Below are 20,399 nucleotides of genomic sequence, written 5' to 3' on the forward strand. Positions count from 1 at the left end.
TGATTGTACATTTGAAAAACAGAGAGATGGAAAGAGGAGGGTGGGGGCAACCTTACTCATTCTGCCTCCATTACAGATCTCACAGTATCAGGTTTGTGAACCAGAATCCGTATGGAAAAAGACATGAGTGCAATGCAAGGTATGCTGGAGGTTTAATCAAACGCCGCTGTGCTATAAACATAAAGAATGATGCTGCCATCTAGTGGTGTCATTACAGCCAATTACAATTTACAAGGCATCCAATAGATACGCAGTCTGTACCGAGAAGAAGGGAGTAATAAAGATTAAAGGTTAGATGTGGGAAGGGAAGCACAGCAGAGAAGACTGATGTCCCGGTTCTAAGAACTAAAACGATTTCACACACGTTTGCTTAACAAAATACACAGACAAGCATTCATTTCCCCAGATAACTGGCAACATTATTGCGGAGATCAGGTTTAACACACATCACAATCCCCCGCAAGATCAGAGAGAGGTCAGAGACACGATTTCACACATGCTCACAAACATGAAAGTTTAAGGTCAGATATGGCTTAGTTCAAGACATATTTTTAGGTAAAAATAACAAACTACCATAGTACTGCCATGGATTTTTCACTCGTGCACTCGTTCTCTCTCCTCTTGTCATACAAGTCTTTGCAGTACTCGTGACAGTTAAGCGTGTTGCTATTAAATGCATGGCATGTCAATGCAGTGTGCATGCTGTTTTAAGAGTATAAACACACCAGTATTATAAGTGCTTAAGTGCGTTTATGTGTCTGTAAACTTCATATAGTGAGAAAATACAGTCTTTCAGTCAATAAAACACTTGGCTTAACATGAGCACCGTGGCGCTGCATCTGAACAAATGAGGGATCCAGACACACACATACACTCATACACAGACAAAAAGGAGTTCATGCCATTTACTAAGAGGGATGCGAAGCATTTAATTAATTTTTTAATACTATTAGTACTAAAGGAAAGTTAAAAAAGAAAAACAGTTTAAGCAAACTGGATAGAAAGAGGCGAATAAGAATATATTAACATATACAACATAAAGACCATAAGAAAAATAGAACCAAGAGCTCCAGGAGAGCCATACATCACTGAATCATCTGCAAAAGATTTAGGAGTCTTATGAGACTTTCTGTATGTGCAAGAATCTGAATGAGCCTCTAAAGGAGATTTGCTGGGAGTCTTGTAAATCAGTGAACCTTAAACTGGTGTGTTGGGACAGTGAATCAAGACGAAGGGCTACGGGAGACACGTGCACCATCTGTGCAGAAATAAGAGCGGGTAGTTGCTAAATTCAGCTCTGCTGACTCTTTGAACAGGGATTAATGTAATAGGCTAATTTAAACAGGATTCCCACACCTTAGTTCAGTGGTTCTCAAACTTTTTCAGCGTGCGGCCCCCTTTGTGTACGGCATATTCCTTTGCGGCCCCCCAAAGAAAATTTATGACAAGAAACTGTTCTAAAACCCAACTTTTGATTAAACAAAACATATTAAATGATACGAAGTAGTGCTGTTGGTTAGTAGTCTTATTTTGTTTAGGTTTAATTGCACAGAATTCATGATAAATTAATTTATTTTATAAAATGTCATAAAACTGGGGCCCCCCTGGCACCATCTCGCGGCCCCCAGTTTGAGAACTATTGCCTTAGTTATTTTCAAATTCAAGGACATTCCAAGGCCTTTCCAGGTCCAATACCCTCAAATTCAAGGACTTAATGTGGGGACACATTTCAAGTGAGAGCAAGGTTACGTGGTGTTACCTTTTAAGATACATTGTTAAAGTTCCCTTTCGAGGGAACTCCCGCTGCGTCACTGTGGTGACACTTTGAGGACGCCTCCAGGGGGAAGTGCATCTGAATGTGTATATCAAATCTAAACTAATGGTGAGGCTTAACGTCAAAGACAGGGTGACGCGGGAGCCAGGAAGTATATCGCTATCTGAAATATTGCCAAAGACGGTGTTACAGGAACACAGGAAGTATGGCAAGGGAGATGCAGTGTCTCGTTCCCTTATCTGGAAACTACGTAACCCAAGATGTTTTCATGTGTCAAACACAACTATGCAAAATAGCATTTTGGTATTAATCAACATTTGCATGCAGAAGATATAAGCATTTAAAGCAAACAGTTTAGCACGTGTGCTTAAAAAGTCTAGAAATGTTATGATATTATCCTACACTACACAGGGAATAATATGGATTTTTTCCAGAAAACTTCTTGCATAAAATAGATTCAAGCACCTTCAATGACCTGTATCTACGTATGTATATTTTCAAAAACTTCCCAGGGCCTTTTCTCACAGATTCACAAACTTTCAAGGACCTGTGGGAACCCTGCATAAATCTTGTCTTTTATGCATTTTTTACAGGTCAACCTGTGTCACGCTCACATGATCACATGATATGTAAAGTCATGGAGGTTTGCAAGGACTTTATCTATTAAACACTTATATACATTTTATATGGAGAACTACAAAATGCTTCTATGACTTCATACGATGAAACAGCAAAAATGCCACATGCAAGTAAACAATCATAATGCAGACTGACTGACAGTGTGTATGTACGAGTCTGCTGAACGTATAAAATGAAGTCACTTGAATATAAGCATATAGTGCAGACCAAAACCATATGATTTAAATTTAAATTTTTATAGTAAGAGTAATCTGAGTTCAATATTCTGATAATGTGACGGCTTTAACATAAAGCATTTAAAAGTGTGAACCACGAGGTGCCTTAGGCATAAAGAAGATAATCATAAAACCAGCCTCCTGTGTTCAGAACAACTAAAATAATGCGGATTTTGCACTGCATGATGGTAAGTAAATGACAGAATTTTCAGTTTTGGCTGAACTATTCTTTCAACAACATCTAATCGAACAAACCACATGCTTTAATGTGTATAAACAGAACCATTTCACCCATTATTAAAGACTGCGCATGCTGTACTTACCTTACAACCAAACACCTGCCGACACCCACCCATGCATGCACAATGACAAACCTAACCAACAGGAATTACGAGTTTCTTCAGTCGGTTTCCCTGGCTGATAAACTTGAAAAAAGACACAGTAACGAATAGAGAAAAACAAAGACACGTACAGACCAATAGATTCATACTCAAATTCAGCTAATCTGAAGGAAAGATGGATATTACAAAATATATTTGCACGGTGAAACCACCAGGTGGAGATAAAGCTACATGAAGTATTCATCCACTCAAACTGGGAACATTCAAAAGTGTTGAGTATGAATAAAGTGATATTTAGTTACAGTTAACACAAAAGCTCTGTCAAACAAAAAATGATAACCTCACTCTAGAGAACATGTGGGTGATTCTCACGAAACCATTGAAACACCACGGCACTAATGATTTTAGCTTTAAAATGTGTAATATAGTAACATTAAAAAGCATCAGAATTAACACAATACTGTGTTCTACCTTGCACAATGTGTGATTTCAACATAAGAATTTATAATTGTAAATTTTATCTCATTTTCTGCTGAAATTCTCATTACCGCAATGTGTCCGGCTGTGTTTGAACATGCGTTATGTTGTAATTTAATCAAATTAACACAAAAATATTAAGAAAAAAAATAAATGGATGTTTTGCTAGACTACTTTAGATGACAGAAAAAATATTTACTGAATATTCATGTATAATAATAATGAAGAAAAATTAGGAAAATGATGTGTCCATGCCTGATGTTCTCATCCTCCGCAACACTTTTTGAGAACAGTTTAAGCACACATACAGAATTTTAATAAAGTTTGATTTTGATAATATGAAATATTGTCTTGTCAAAATGCTTACACGACATTTTGATTATCATTACCGCAACAGATGCTTATTAAATGTTAATTTAATTAATAGAAGCATAATACTTTGATTTTAAATTAGTGATGCACCGATGCATCGGCCGCCGATATTTATCGGCCGATTTTTGATGAATTTGAAACCATCGGCATATCGGCAATAGCACGAGAAAGGCCGATACCGATTGTTTATTAATTAACCGCATAAAGGCAATGACTTGCATGTCTGTTGTTCAATTAAAATGATTTAATGTTTGGGTGTGCACTAGGACTGTTCCGAATACCATTTGAGCTTCGAAGCTCTAGTAGAAATCAAATCAAATATTCAAAGCTTCGGAAGGAGGAGCTGAACATACATATTTTTCTCTTTAATAAAGGCAGGAATCTGTGTGTGTATGTAGCGGCGTGCCTGTCACGCGTGCTGCGAGAACAGCATTAGTGAAACAAAACACCAGCAATACTTTTAATAAGGTAGCCTAACATTTTTCTAACAAACAAACACTCCCGTATCAGAAATTAGAAGCATAGTAATTATTTATTACGTAAAGGGTAACTTAGGCCATTTAAATAAAACAACGTAAATAAATGAACGAATTAATGAAGTTCAACAAACTGTAATAAAACGGTAGCATACTTTCAAAATCAAGTTTATTTACTAACACTTACACCATCCAATATGTTTTTTCATCAGTAAACCAATAAAGAAGATATTTTGCAGAAACCCCAGTGCTCCGTCATGCAAGTCAACCGATCCGCCACTTTAAACATGTATATCTAATACAAAAGTAATCCCCCATAACTCCGTGTGACATATTGACGTCTTGTGAAGCAAATCAATCCGTTTTTGCAAGAAACTGAACGTTATTTACAACACTATTAGCGTGAATGCCAAAGCAGGAAGACCGCTTTCCGTTTGAGGCGATCTCTTCTTCTACTGGCTGCGTTTGATGGCTGTTGGCTATGGATGTTGATCTCTCTGCGCCACCTATAGAGCTGGAGCGTGAAGCGCACTTCCTGCTTGGCAAAAGCTCTGCATTAACGCTGTAAAATATATATATATTCGAATCTCAAAACTGAAAATCAAATGTCAACCAACGGAACGAATATTCGAACATTCTGGTCCAGCCCTAGTGTGCACTATACTTAAGCACAGACAGAAAACCTTTGTTGAGCTGGCTCAAATGTCTTGGACAATAAAAGAAACAGACTGCACTTTAGTGGGGCAAGAAGTCCAACTTTTTTTGAAGTAGCAATATTTATACTCTGTTTAAAGAAATAGCACTGGCATTATTTTATGTTTATTAAAGAAATCCATTGTATGTAAAAATAAATTGTTAATGTTGTTAATAAAAGAAATGCTGAATAGCAAAAACCACCTTTGAAGGTTGTCATGTTGTCTTATTATATTTGTTTTAGCTTAATTTGTGCCTCTTATTATGTTGGTCAGTTGAATGTTAATTAGATACTATCCATGTTCAGTAAAAATAATATGATGCAGAAATAAACTAGCTAATAGAACAACTGTATAGTGTTGTAAACTGTTTAATATCGGTATCGGCATCGGTATCGGCCAGAAGTTGTCTGTTTAAATCGGTATCGGTATCGGCCCAAAAAAATCCTATCGGTGCATCCCTATTTTAAATGCATGTGCAGAATCTCCAAATTATGTTCTTTCAGGTTTGTCATGTCATTTTGAAAATATGTCAGTGTTGATGTTTTCTGACTGTTGCGGTAATGAGATTTTTTAGGACTAATTTTTTAAATTGTGTTACAAAAAGTGTTAAATGACAAGTAAAAGTTTTTAAATAATATTCCCATTTACTCCAGACTTTGTTTTTCAATGTCTGGTGGTAAAAAAAAGTAAATTTAAGCAATTTTTACATTTTCATGCTTGACATTTTTAAAACCAAGTTTTCGTGAGAATCACCCATCTTAAAGGAAAACACCCCCGTTTTTCAATATTTTACTATGTTCTTACCTCAACTTAGATGAATTAATACATACCTATCTTTTTTCAATGCATGCACTTTTAATCTTTGTACAGCGCTTTGTGAATGTGTTAGCATTTAGCCTAGCCCCATTCATTCCTATGGCTCCAAACAAAAGTTTTATTTTGTGCCACCATACTTACTCGTGTAACTACTCATGTAACAGTCTTTAAATAGGGAAAACATGGAAGTGTTTGGTGGCTTCTAAATTCCTCCCTGTTTGGAGCCATAGGAATGAATGGGGCTAGGCTAAATGCTAACACATTCATGAGGCGCTGTACAAAGATTAAAAGTGTACACATTGAGAAAAGATAGGTATGTATTAATTTATCTAAGTTGAGGTAAGAACATAGTAAAATATTGAAAAACGGGGGTGTTTTCCTTTAATGAAATACACTAAAATTCTTAATGAAATAGCAAGAAAACACAAAATGCATCATAAAGCAGACTTAAAAGTTTAAAGTTAAATTAACATACAATTTTGAAATAAATACAATGTTCAACAGTTTCAGCTAGCTAGCTATTCCTCTCTATAAGCAGGATGTGTTGTTCCATGAGTCGTATTGTGCTCATATTTAGGTGTGTGTGTCCTTGAGTTTCACAAGAAAAGCCAGCGGCTCATTGTGGGGTGTATTTGAAACATTGTAAGAGTCATTAAGGTGATGATTTGGGGCATTTGTGTGAGAACAGCCCCATTCTTATATTCAGACTTTGGGTGAGTATTGTGCGTGTGATGCTGTCGATAGGCCCTCAGAGGCTGTGTGTAGTCATTAGGAGATGAATGATTTATTTAGGGTTCCTCATGAAGGACAGCATTGAGAGGCTTTCTGCCACACCACCACACATCAGTGCTCGCTCTATTCATCTATAATCAGCACGGGCACAGAAAGAACTACAACTCACATAACTGAAGAACAAACCAGTGAGAGAATGACATAAAAGTGGTGACCTACATGACTGAATGCACACGCTTTGAGGAAATCAACTTCCACAGTGTAGTGACTCACCTAACTATCATAACTATGTAACGTTTCCAGCTAAAAGTACACCTTTCCAGTTCAAGAGCTTCAAGTTAATTTAACAATGTGTTAAGGTATTTTTCGAGATAATCCATAACATTTTATTAGGGGGGCTATTGTTTATTTTTTAATTATTGTTTTAGTTACTTTTAAAACACCAACTGATATTTAGAAATTATAAGAAATTATTTTCACCATTTAACTAAATAAACAAATTTTTAATTAAATAATGATTTACAGACAGCCGGATAAGCAATGAAAATTAGATTTTTCTGATTTGGTTGGCCAGAAAATTTCCTGATAAAAAAGGTCTATCATAAACAGAGAATAATAAACATCTTTAAGTTAAAATTAAGTTCAGCTCTCATGAATCACAAAAACTACATACAAAGGCAGTCAGAATTGTGCATGAGGATATATTATATATAGTTGTGTAAATGCTAAACTGTCGTGATGTGTCCTGGCCAGCAGTGAAGGACCAATTTCTATTAAAACAAGCATTTTAATCCAGTGGGAGCCAGTGACTTCTTTTTTCGAGGGTGCTCAATGCGAAGTTCGTCACAACATGCAGTGTTTCCCACAGGATTTTGAGAGACTGTGGTGGTGATGACGTCACCCGCTAATTAGCATATATGTGACATTATGTCGTGTTTGCGTTTCATCTAGTGTTGGCACCTGAAATATGTTTCACTTCTACTCTTTGATCTGTATCTGTATTATATATCAAATTATATTTTAAGCCTAATTAAGCGGTTTTAAATAGTGAAATAAAAATGTAAATGGGAATCATGAAAATTCTATTTGTGGGGGCCAGTGTTGATTCTGTGGTGGGCCACCACAAATAAATCAATGTATGGGAAACACTGACATGTATGTAGCCCGTCATGTGTGTGGTTCGTAAATTCAAAATGTGTGTTTTGCGCATCGATTGATCCTATGTGCATCACGTGTCTTGTCAAAATAAGTGACTGGTGCAAATGCGTCTTAAGGGTTTATGATAAAAGAGACGCTCGCGTTTGCCAGATACTCGCATAATCTTATGCGTAATCAGAGTTTACTGTTAAGTCAGTGTCTTGCGTGTATTTTGTGAACGTGAGCGTCTCTTTAATCATAAACGGTTTTGACGCGTGTGCAGCAGGCACTTATTTTGACAAAACACATGATGCACATGGTTCACATGACGCAACAAACACATAATCTGAAAAGACGAACAAAACACATGACACTCATTTTAAATTTGCGCCACTCAGAAGAGCAGTCACGAGCCGCCACTGTTTTAAATTTATACGTATGTGGCCAATAAATCAGAGACGTCACCTGAAATACAAATACAGGTGGTCACAGGACATACTTGAAGCATAAATGTGTCTCAGCTGACAACAGATTACCAAGTTTGACCCGGGCAGACCATCAGTGTGTAATACCAAATTTTGATCATGGCACAACTTTTTTTGTCTCAGGAATAATTTGTGACAACATAAAATAGGGCCTATTTCAAATAGGGTTAGGGTTAGCCCTAACCCTAACTATTCTGATGCTATTCTTTCCTGTTGGTCCACTGGGAATAGCTTAAGCTTATTGACAATCCAAAAATAGAGCTGTAAAACCTAATGATGTATAATCATTAACTGAAAGATGCCATATGCAGGGTTTTTTTCTCTTTAAACTGATGGCATGCTAATACTGTCAATTCCAGAGTCCATACCATTTACACACACAAAAGTCCTCAGGCTAATCCAAATGCTTAGCCTATTAGCATGAAAACAAACAATGGCAGCAGGCATGTGGAGCACTTTCTGAGAACAAATGTTAGGCTCTTTTACTGATCCAATAAGATACATTTCTGAACATAAACATTTAATTTATGCTCAACACAAGCTTGACTCTCTGTATAACTTTATGTGTTTAATCAGTTTTTGTTACAGATATGTACATTTTTATGTACGACAAATAATTGATCATTCTAACCTTTTACGTCAAACTGCAAAAAAGTTTAGTTTTTAAACTGGCAAGGTTTCAATAACTTGATTGTGTATTTTCTCCATTAAATAGGCTTTATGCCCAGCTGCACTACTTCCTGAACTTCAGCCAGCTCCTTGTTTCCTGTCTGCCATTACTGGACAAACTGAATAATCCAGGTGTGTCTGATTATTGTTGTTGTGACTATTGAGGTCAGGCACACCTGGATTAATCAGTTTGTTTGTGACTACTGAGGTCAGGCACACCTGGATTAATCAGTTTGTCCAATAATGGCAGACAGGAAACAAGGAGCTGGCTGAAGTTAAAGAAGTAGTGCAGCTGGGCATAAAGCCCATTGCTTAAAGCTCATGTTGTTAGCTGTTAACAAATGTTAACAAATGTTATAAGTCAAATATGCATGACAGTTGTTACGCTTTAAAAGTTATCCTCTTCAGAACAATGCTGCATATGCCAGATACGCCCATACACTGCATTACTCATAGACCACAGACATTCAAATAAGTATTCATTACTACCACCACTGGCATCCTTTTCCAATGAGCACCACTCTGCAGGAGAAGCTCTATATTAGCCAATGAGGACAGCTCAATGCAGAAGACTAGACATTTATCAGACTGCCACAGAAGACTCCACATAAATGAGTAACAAACATTTAGCACTTGAATGCTACTGCCGAAACATAGGAAACTGTCTAAAGACACCAAACAACATGTCTGTAAATTTTACACACATTTGTAGTCCTGCTATGCAAGCTACTTCATGAACAGATACATTGTTTAAGGCCGACAGCAAAGGAAAGTGATGCTTATTTATTAACTATCTCACCATTTTGTGAATGGACTTTTTTGTGGCAGGGGGCTTAGCTATTATTTAACAGGACAGAACAGAACATCCATTGTTTTAGTGCCATAGCTCTTTCTTGGGACAATAAATAACAAAATTTAATTGACTGCATAAACATAGTATATACATAGTTTTTTTTATAAATTTAGACTAATGATCTAAAATGAAGTAAGATATATTGACAGATCTAACAAAGCATCTTAAACTATGAAGAAAACTAAACTCATTTTCAGAATCACATCTACAGTCATAGTTTCTTTTAACAGTGTGACTAGTGATCATTATAATTACTGGTAACAGACCTTCAACAGTGCTTACTCATATTCAGTCATCCAAGATCATAGCAAACAAATGGTTCAGGATGAGGCCATCACAAACTGATCTCTACCTTTTTAGGAAGCAGCAGTTTATCGAATTCTTGTACTGGACTTTCCCAGCATGTCTTGTGGAACAAACATTAGCACATCTGATTTAATGCCAGCAGCTTTTAATAGAAACAGATCACCACAACTGTCTGGCTGTAAGTTTGTGGGTGAAAGAAAGCAAGATACCACTCAGTTCCCAATGAAAAATATTAACATCCACAGAAGTTTTATTTTTAAAGAGTAACTAAACCCCTGATCAGAGCCTGACTCCACCCACTGGCAATATCTGAAAAATGCAAGAAAAGTGGGCAGACCCCAATGGAGATAGAGGGGACGAACAGAGCTCGTAACAAGGACGTGGTGAGCTTGAACCCCCTTACGTCATGTAGTACCGAAACATCCAATAGGAAAATTCAACTGCAGTAGCCACCGTTCAACCTAAAGAGGGCAGCACTCAGACGTTTTTACATCATACACACTCACCTAAAGGATTATTAGGAACACCATACTAATACTGTGTTTGACCCTTTCGCCTTCTGAACTGCCTTAATTCTATGTGCCATTGATTCAACAAGGTACTGAAAGCATTCTTTAGAAATGTTGGCCCATATTGATAAGATACCATCTTGCCGTTGATGGAGATTTGTGGGATGCACATCCAGGACACAAAGCTCCCGTTCCACCACATCCCAAAGACGCTCTATTGGGTCTTTTGCTGTTGTAGCCCATCCGCCTCAAGGTTGTGCATGTTGTGGCTACACAAATGCATTGCTGCATACCTCGGTTGTAACGAGTGGTTATTTCAGTTAAAGTTGCTCTTCTATCAGCTTTAATCAGTCGGCCAATTCTCCTCTGACCTCTAGCATCAACAAGGCATTTTAGCCCACAGGACTGCCGCATACTGGATGTTTTTCCTATTTCAGAACATTCTTTGTAAACCCTAGAAATGGTTGTGTGTGAAAATTCCAGTAACTGAGCAGATACTCAGAAATACTCAGAAAGGCCCGTCTGGCACCAACAACCATGCCACGCTCAAAATTGCTTAAATCACCTTTCTTTCCCATTGTGACATTCAGTTTGGAGTTCAGGAGATTGACTTGACCAGGACCACACCCCTAAATGCATTAAAGCAACTGCCATGTGATTGGTTGATTAGATAATTGCATTAATAAGAAACTGAACAGGTGTTCCTAATAATCCTTTATGTGAGTGTATATTGTAGCACTGAAACACTTTATACGCAAATGTCAAATGTTTTACTTAAATCAATGAACAGCACTAATAAAGCCCCATTCTTACAGATCATTAACTAAAAAAGTTGGTTTAGGGTTTAGTTACTCTTTAATAACACAATTGAAGAAACATTCACTACTAGTGAAAGTATTATGAAGTAAATTTCTTTTTACATTGAAATGCTGACCAATGCAGAACAAAATGAGAAGGGCAAGAGACTTAGCTGCATAATAAAATGTGAATTTAAATAAAATAAAAATAACACCCACAAGCTTCCTCAAACCTCTGCTCAATGGGACACAGTTTAATTTCAGGTCCTTAGAGCACTTTAACTGCAACTCTCCACAATTTAGGGAACATAAAAAGGTCAAAACATGAGCCCCCACACATCCTATCTGGTGTTTCAAACCAGGACAGAGGTCTACAGTGCTCTCTTATGGTGACTGTCTCATTGTCTAAACTATGGGAAAGACAGAAAGGGAGCGATATATGCGAGTGTGAGAATGTAAGCCCCTCTCTCTATAATGGACTCCTTTGTCTCATAGAGGGCTAAATAAAACAGGCACTGGCTGCTAAGTGAGTTTCAGGGCTGCTGTGTCTTTTCTTAAAGAGCTACTCACCCAAAACTTTCTCTCCATTCACTCTTATCATTATTTATGCATTCTCTTGATTTTATTGACTTTGGTCTGTTTCCAATAACGTCTTTTAAAATCATCCTCAAGTTCTTCCTCAATACATGACCTTGCTACACCCACACCTCCCTTCTTTAACAATCATAGGCTACATGTTTCACATTCTTTCTCATAGTTGATCATCTTCCACATTCGTGTGCCAGTCTCTGCTAAAATTGTCACTGATGAAATATTAAAATAAATCAGTTATTGCAAACTATTGCCATACGCACATCTGCAGTATAATTTCAATGTATTGTGCAGCCAGCCATATCCACAAACATTGTAAATAAATCATTCATAAATTAAATGGGAGCAATCTCAGGTACTCGGGTAACATCCAAAGGAAAGGCATTTGGAAATGTTCTTTTGTATTTTATGTTTCAGTGTATCTATATCAGAGCTAAAGATAAGGATACGGCTCAAAACTAGTTTTACTTGAAACTGGACTCTTGACCTCAGCAAATATAATACAGGTCTTATACACAAAAGTTATTTGCCTATGCTATTGCTACCCGAGACTTAAACGAGAATGTCCTGAAATTACCTCAGTCCCTGAGAGGCAACTATAGAGATAGATTTCCTGTATTTGTGTGAGCGCATACATTACTGACGGTAGTTTAACCCTCCAATCTGCTCAGTGAAGGGCTCTGATGAGATTAAACTCTGCGAACGGATATCCGACTGGGGAAACCCTGCCAGGTCTTTCCCATGTCCTCTCTACAACTTGGGTTACCTGGTTACATGAGCTAAAAAAAATTCCTAACACAAGTAAACATGGCCTCAAAGCAAATGTGTATTTCAACTAAACTTTAAAATTGTTACATTACATTACAGCAGAAATTATTATATAGGTAACTACTTTATCTCATTAACTCATTAGGCCGTAAACCTAAGAATTACAACCCTGACTTTAAGAAATGTCATGCATATAATGACACCACCAAATCTATAATCAGATCAGTTTACAACAGGAACATAACATGTCTAGGCAGTGGTTAACAACAGTTTAATCATACACTTTTTACTTAATGGATAAAAGATTTTATGATCTGCAATTACCCCAAAAGATTCACAAAAAGCAACCGAAAAAGCTGCCAAAGACTTATCCAAGTCAGTCCAGACTGATCCAACCATCTCTCATCAATGCTCATCAATAAGTGGAGTTATGGATTAGAAACAAGTGATAATCTGCTAAATCTTCTTCCCAAGCACATTTTTCCTTCAAAAACCCAGCAGCTAGAGCAGAACTTTGTAACACAGGGCTGGTATGATTAAAAAGGGTTGGAAAACAGATGCACATTCATTGTTCGCTATCCACATTACCTCTGAGTCGCCTTTCATTATATAATACAATAGTACAGCTGCAACAACTAATCAATAAAATAGATTAAAATTGATTATGACATTCGTTGTCAATTAATAATAATGGCTTATTTATTTTGTTAATAACAAATAATCTTAATATTCATTAAGGTCTAAAGTAGGGATCGACCGATATGGATTTTTTTTTAGTGCCGATACCGATTTTTGTTTCATCAGCCTTAGCCGATAACCGATACAGGCTGCTGGTTTTCTTGAGCCGATATTTGGAGTCGATACTGCTTTTGCCCACTCAATTTACATCATAAAAATGACAAAATGATGCCAAATTTTACAAGTCTCAATTTTAAAAAGTAACATTTATTGAACTTAAAAAAACTATATTTAACAAACAGTAATAAACAGGTGAGGGTGCTATGGAACCATGAACTGCACTCTTCACAATGACGAGGAACTATCAGCAAAGGATATTGATTTCTAGCACTTTACTACTACAAATATATATAGAGATGAGAAATAAAAACCCGCTTTGTGCAGCTATGATCAGCTGTTAGGCCGAGCTTTCGATGCTGTCATGGAAAGGTTGGCTGTTTTTAGTCATATGACCTGCAATCGTTTGCGGCTTCCAGCACTCTGTCTGTAAATAATGGTGGGAAAAAATTGGCGAACACAGCAGCCACATATCGGAAGATGCCGAAACACATAAAACTCGCAAAAATCGGCCAATATATATGTCTATTACTAGTCTAAAGCTGAAGATAAAAATTAATTAAAGGTGCAGTATGTAATTTTTAGAAGGATCTCTTGACAGAAATGCAAAATAATATTCAAAAGTATATTATCAGGGGTGTATAAAGACCTTTTTATAATGAACTGTTATGTTTCTATTACCTTAGAATGAGACATATTTATCTACATACACAGAGGGTCCCATTACATGGAAGTTGCCATTTTGTGCAGCCATGTTTCTACAGAAGCCCTTAACGGACAAACTTTTTTTTACTAAGTTGTCTCCGTCAATTACATGTTTTTCCAGTGGCGGGTACCATAGCTTCTCTATGCAATTTAAAACGAGGGGTGAGCAGTGGACTGAGCCGTTGGTTGCAATTCACAACCTCACACTGGATGCCGCTAAAATTGACACACTTTTAATATGCAAAATTCTCAGCACATCGAAATTATCATCCGATTAATCGATTATAAAAATAATCGTTAGTTGCAGCCCTAGTAAAAACTACTTTAAAGACTATGACTATAAAGTCATACCAGTGAAAATAAACCTATTTATCCAGTCAACACAACATTTAAATTTTTTTGTGAAGAAATAAATGACCAATCTTTGTACTAAAACAATTATACTATCACAAATCATTGTTTTTTTTTATTGTAAATGCTCATACAGATTTTAGCGCAGTTACACACAGCAAGCAAATCTTGTAACAATCTGAAAAAAATTTGCACCTTAAAACAACAAGTCCACTGTTCAGACATCATCTAAACAATTTAGCTCATTCAAATTCTAAACTGTATTCAAATCCATAACCAGACACCCATGAGCATGAGTCTAGTATTTTACAACCGTACAAAAACAAACCTGCACAATAGCCGAAGATATGCCATTGTTTATTTGTAAACTTGAATTATGAATATATCAGTCATGCTGTACTCTATTATGCTAAAATCCTGTCTGGCCACAAGCCAGATTCAACCTCAGTGTAAAACATGCAAACTAACTTAAAAAAATTCACTTGTATGCATATCTAAAAGTAGCTTAAAGGGCGTGTTGCAGGTTAACCACCACTGTCGATTAATGGGTACAAAAATCGTTCAAGATATGTATATCATTTTTAAAATGTCTCAAAAATGGTCTTAAAGTTTTTTTTACATCTTTGCTATTAACTTTTTTACGCAATTCGGCACTGACGTCACGTTGGGGAGAAGTGGAGAAAGCCTAAGCCAGAGCCATAGAGATAGATGAGACATTTATTGCCGTTTAATATTTATGTATATAATATGGAAATCATACATACATAGTAGGAAATATATAATGTGGTATACTGCAAAGTTAACGTTACCATTCTAATTATTATTTATAATACATGTGGAGAAACTTTGCAAATCTGCTGATTTGATCCATTCATGTCCTGACCACCAGGTTAAAGATTTTTAAAACATCCTTAATCCACACTTACTAGTCTATCAAATAAAATCTAAAATATATTGTTTTGTGAAATAAAAGGATGCTTTGATATATTGTTTATGCGATCATAACAAATCACACAATTATCAGACCGGCCCACCGGGAAAGTCCCGACACTCCCGATTGCCACTCCCAACGTGACGTAATACAGTGCGTTGTGGGGGAAAGGAGAATCATTGCAAACCGCTGTACTTTTTCGTATTATATTCCATTTTGTGATACCCAACAACATAATATACAATGGATAACAGTTTAAATGTTTATTATCAACAAGCAAATTGCACAAATTCGTTGAAAAATTTAACCTGCAACACGCCCTTTAACCTTTTACACCATGCATTGGCATGCGCTTATGACAGCTTAAACTGCCCAAGTAGGCAGCTTACTAGGTTTTAGAGACAAAGACTGATTAAGCATATAGTCCTGTTTATATCCCATATCTTTTGGAATTAAAGCATTTAGTATTTATATAAATGTCTAGTGAAATTACTATTATTATATTTAAAGCTATGAGGTGAATAGTGCAAGCCTATCTGCCATTAATACAGCACATGTGTTAACCAGAGACTCTGGAGACATTATGGATTTAAAGAAGTTTTCAGCCAACCAGTCATAAACGCTATCTAAAAACAGGGTGGTGGGATAAAGCTAGTTTCAAATTACGCTGTGGTTCGGCATTTTCAGCATCGTCTCCGAGCAGAGACAGCATTTGTGTTCCCAGTTCTGAGGAAGGCTCAAATATCACATCAATTAAGCACCGCTCTTCTTTACATTTCAAAGGAAAAGGGGGCAAATGGTTCAGACCAAATGATATCTTACTTAAAGCATCTGGAAAATATGAACTTTGTGTGTTTTTGGTCTTACCACAAGGTATTTTGTCTTTCAATACTCTTTTAGTTACTCAGTTCAAATATTCCACCCTAGTTCCATTGCTTGTGTTAAAAAATGGCTTCAGATCAAATTAAAGGAACATGGCACCTTACATCAGTTTAACTTATCTGCATAATTATTTAAAGGAACACGCCCACATTTTGGGAACTTAGCTTATTCACCGTATCCACCATAGTTAGATAAGTCCATACATACCTTTCTCATCTCCGTGCATGCTGTAACTCGGTCTGACGCAGCCCCTGCCAGCTTAGCTTAGCACAAAGACTGCAAGTGAATGGCTCCAGCTAGCAAACTGCTCCTAATTGACAAAATAACGCAAACATTTTCCTACTTATGTGTTGTGATTTGTATAATCACAACGTGTACAATAACAAGGTCATATGAAACACAGCAATCTTTTAACAGTATAAATACAGGGAACTATATTATCAGAAGGCGAAGCACTGCTACTTGGGCAGAGTGACTTGCTCGCAGCACCCGAGAAGCCCCCTGGTGAGGAGCAGAGAGTTCGGTCAGAGTTGTCAAATCACTCCGCCCAAGTAGCAGTGCCTCGTCCTCTGAGAATATAGTTCCCTGTATGTATACTGTTAAAAGATGGTTGTGCCTCATATGACCTTGTTATTTGTACACGGTGTGACTATACAAACCACGACACATAAATAGGAAAATGTTTGCGTTATTTTGTCACTTATTGGGAGTAGTTTGCTAGCTGGAGCCATTCACTTGCAGTCTTTGTGCTAAGCTAAGCTAGCGGGGGCTGCGTCAGACCAAGTTACAGCACGCACGGAGATGAGAAAGGTATGTATGGACTTATCTAACTATGGGGGATACGGTGAATAAGCTAAATCTTAAAATAAGAGTTTTAATGTGACTAAGTAAGGTCATGTCAAAGATTGAAATTAAAATAATACTTTGATGCTAATAATTTATTTATGAAACTTTAACCTATTTAATGTACTCATTTTTTTAAGGTAAGTGGTTGCAATCAATTTATTTAGCCTAAGCTACATTTAAACAAAAGAATTAGAAACAAAAAAATAAATAAAAAACTTTTGTTTAAATGTAGCTTAAATAAATTGATTGCAACCAGTTACCTTAAAAACATTGAGTAAATTGAATGAATCATTTTTTAGTGAACTGGTCAGATCCTTGGCATGCACATAACACTTAATAAATCCTGCAACATAAACCCACAATCCCTCTCACAGTCTATTTTCATTTATTCACCAACAATACAAAAAATAGGCATAAATGTGAAAAAGTGGCAGAACTTTGGTAACAACATGTACCGGGCCTATGGCAGTCTTTCTGCCCTGGGGCTTGGCTACTGTTGAACTCAAACCTGGGGTCTAGTGCAGGGGGTCTGGAACAGGGCCCAGTGTTTTAAGTGAGATCTTTAAGAGCTGAGGCAAGAGGCAAGATCCAAAAACCACTTCAGACAGCTGCTTAATATGAGAGGATTTCCAATTGGCAGACTGAAACACACACATTAATTGTACACACAGACATACAGGCACATAGACAAAAGGAATAAAACAGACACAAACTGACAGCATGTCTAGAGATTCAGGCATGAAGAGAACCAGCAGACTACAGCCTGCAGAAGAATAAGACACCAGTGAAATGTTGGCAGTACTATCAGCAGTATTTTGAAGCCTGAGCGGTGCCAGCCAGTAAGACTAAAAAAGCTTTAGCTGAATAAGGCTAAATGTTGCACTGAAGCAGATAGGGGATAGCAAAAGGTCAGACAGGTCTTTAGAAATACAATATTATTTAATACAGTGTGATGACGAATGCTTTATCTTCAAACAGATCTTTAAAAAGGTCTTTATTACAGTGCTGGTAGTGCTAGCAAGACAGCACTGAAGTACTGTATTAAAATTCCTCAAACACTTCCTCATAACTATTTACTTAGCCTGGACTGCTTATGATCCCACTCCAACTTCATATAATTTCAGTCATAAGTGTGCTACTTGATATACTTTATAAAGAAATGCATATAAAACATTTAAAAACTCCTTTAGTTAAAAATGTCACAGACAGCAATGATGTCGCTGTATTTGCATACTAAATTGTGATTGATCTTACTGTATATATTTAAACCATCTTTACACCGCACGAAGACTGTGTTGGCACATAATATGCATGTTAAGCACCATGACAAGAGCAAAGCAGCTGATGCAGTACATCATTCATAGTAAACTTAGTAGTTTAACACTATTCATTCGCTGCCCTGCAAGCATTGGGTTCTTTAGGAAATCCAAATTTAGTCTGTCACCAAGTTAATATTATATTTCATAAACGCAAATGCATCTTAAATACACACAGGGTTATTTTAGTCTTGTTACCTCATTCTTCACCATGACATTACTAAATTATTAACAACAGTGCTGAGAAGATAGTTGGTTATGCTGCATAAGCCAGTCTGTGGGAATACTCTCATCAATAAACCAAACTGGGATACAACTATGTTTCCGAAAGTGTTACACACTAAAGCCAACACACTAGACTGGAGGTTTTCTTTCCAACATGCATCATTTTCCAGCAAAAACTCTTGAAGTGGGATGTATGTTAAATGAAGCATTATACAAAGATTCACATGAAGGTGACCTACGTAACCAATATACTGCTATCCTTTATGTCAGAATCCTTCATCCTCAAAATTACTTTCTGCAGATCTGATTAGACTTAGTTTTTACAGGTAGTTCTGAATAGGTAGAGACAAAACTAATCTATAGGTGCAAATATTCCAAATTTAAGTACATTCAAGTACATTGCTTGAAGTATTATTAGTGATTCACAGACACAGGCTGGCCAGATGATAAATACTGTATGCAGCAGATTTGTAAAATAATCTGTGTGTCGGCAGAACTGAACAACTGATTTAGATGCTGCACAGTGTAAAACGAAAGGAGAATGCACACCTAAGCTTTAAACAGAGCAAGAAACAGTGATGACAAATGTATTATTAAAAGGATATGACCTTCACGCCAGATGCTTTCTAATAAAAGAACTGCTCACTTATACTTTCTCATTATGATGGGGAACCAGTGCCACTACACTGACTGTATTTGATATGTCCTCTATTAATAAAAGCAACTAAATCCAGAAAAAGGGACCTTAAAAAAAATCAGACACAAATATTAAATCATGTAAAAACCTTGAATAGTATATAATCCTTGTATAATTAGTTCTAGCATCTTTAAAGGGACACTCCACTTTTTTTGAAAATATGCTCATTTTCCAGCTCCCTTTGATTTTTACCGTTTACCGATATTTCTCCTATTTAAAACTTGACTCTTCTGTAGTTACATGGTGTACTAAGACCGACAGAAAATTAAAAGTTGCGATTTTCTAGGCAGATATGTATGTAATATATATAGGGGTGTAACGATTAACCGTGCAAATGCACGTTTTCTCAATGAATGAATTTGAATGAAATACGGTGAAATACAGGCACATCCTAACGCCAGGGGGCGCTCCCTTGCAGAAACTCCCTTTGTGCCACAGAAGAAGTAGCTTTACGAATGCTATTCCAGGAAATGTCTACAGGAATATTTATTAGAGGTCGATCAATTTATCGGCCGGCCGATTAATTGGCCGATTTTTGGCATATTTTAAAAAATCGGCTTTGGCCGATTTTGCTGCAAAATTAGGCCGATTAATAGGCAGGCGCATCTGCGGGCACCTAAGCGCTGTTGTAGAACTCGTGACGCTGCCTCTTGCTGCAAGCAGATCGCTCTCGTCTCGTGTGTGTGCAGCCGTGCCTTGTTCACAAACAGCTTTACTAAATGATGGGGGGATCGCGCAAATTAAGCAGCCAGTACAACAGCGCGACGGGCTTATGTCTCGCGGTGCACTGTCCGTGCAAAGATTAGGCTCATTTCATGTGATTAGTGAGTGATGATGAGTTTTGTTAGCGTGACAGAGAGAGAAGAGCCGCGCGCGCACGCTTTCTGTCTCCCTGCTTTTATTACTCAAAACAAAACTGACTCGATGGCGAAAGGTCGGAAGACCAAATCATATCCACAAAGGAAATGTTTTTCGTGTTGTTAAAGTAACACTTTGTTT

The 20,399-nt window shown here is 36.9% G+C and overlaps 1 protein-coding gene across 2 annotated transcripts in view; it reads right to left on the reverse strand.

The window, feature by feature from the left end:
- The window catches only part of mpp7a (MAGUK p55 scaffold protein 7a), a 144,907-nt gene that overhangs the window by 121,229 nt on the left and 3,279 nt on the right, over positions 1-20,399 (reverse strand). The window lies entirely within an intron of this gene.

This window comes from Misgurnus anguillicaudatus, chromosome 4 (genome assembly GCF_027580225.2).
Source record: "Misgurnus anguillicaudatus chromosome 4, ASM2758022v2, whole genome shotgun sequence".
Classification (NCBI taxonomy): Eukaryota; Metazoa; Chordata; class Actinopteri; order Cypriniformes; family Cobitidae; genus Misgurnus; species Misgurnus anguillicaudatus.